Here is a 273-nt window from a genome sequence, read left to right on the forward strand (position 1 = left end):
ACAAGAGATTCGGGGGGTTTTCGGCAAAAGTGCCTATAGCCTCTCTCTCCTCTCTTTTGCGATGTTCCGTCTTTGTATAAGGGGCTAGGGTTTTTCTCTCTTCCTCTCTCCCTCTCTCCCTCATTTGGATCGTCTCTCTTGCTCGATTCTTAACTTGGCAGGTTCCTGATCACTTCGGTATGTAACTTTCTATGCTCTGATAATCTTTTCATTTCTCCGGCTGAATCGTTATCTGTATATGAGGACTGCTTTTTTTTTTTTTTTTTTTTTTTT

At 41.4% G+C, this 273-nt stretch overlaps 1 long non-coding RNA gene across 1 annotated transcript in view; it reads left to right on the top strand.

Annotated features, from left to right (window-relative positions):
- LOC111470748 overlaps positions 1-273 on the top strand; it is a 2010-nt gene continuing 1737 nt past the window's right edge. The window contains exon 1 of the long non-coding RNA XR_002715104.1: positions 1-177. This is a non-coding gene — a long non-coding RNA (uncharacterized LOC111470748). The remainder of the gene's footprint in view (positions 178-273) is intronic.

This window comes from Cucurbita maxima, unplaced genomic scaffold, assembly GCF_002738345.1.
Source record: "Cucurbita maxima cultivar Rimu unplaced genomic scaffold, Cmax_1.0 Cma_Scf00047, whole genome shotgun sequence".
Classification (NCBI taxonomy): domain Eukaryota; kingdom Viridiplantae; phylum Streptophyta; class Magnoliopsida; order Cucurbitales; family Cucurbitaceae; genus Cucurbita; species Cucurbita maxima.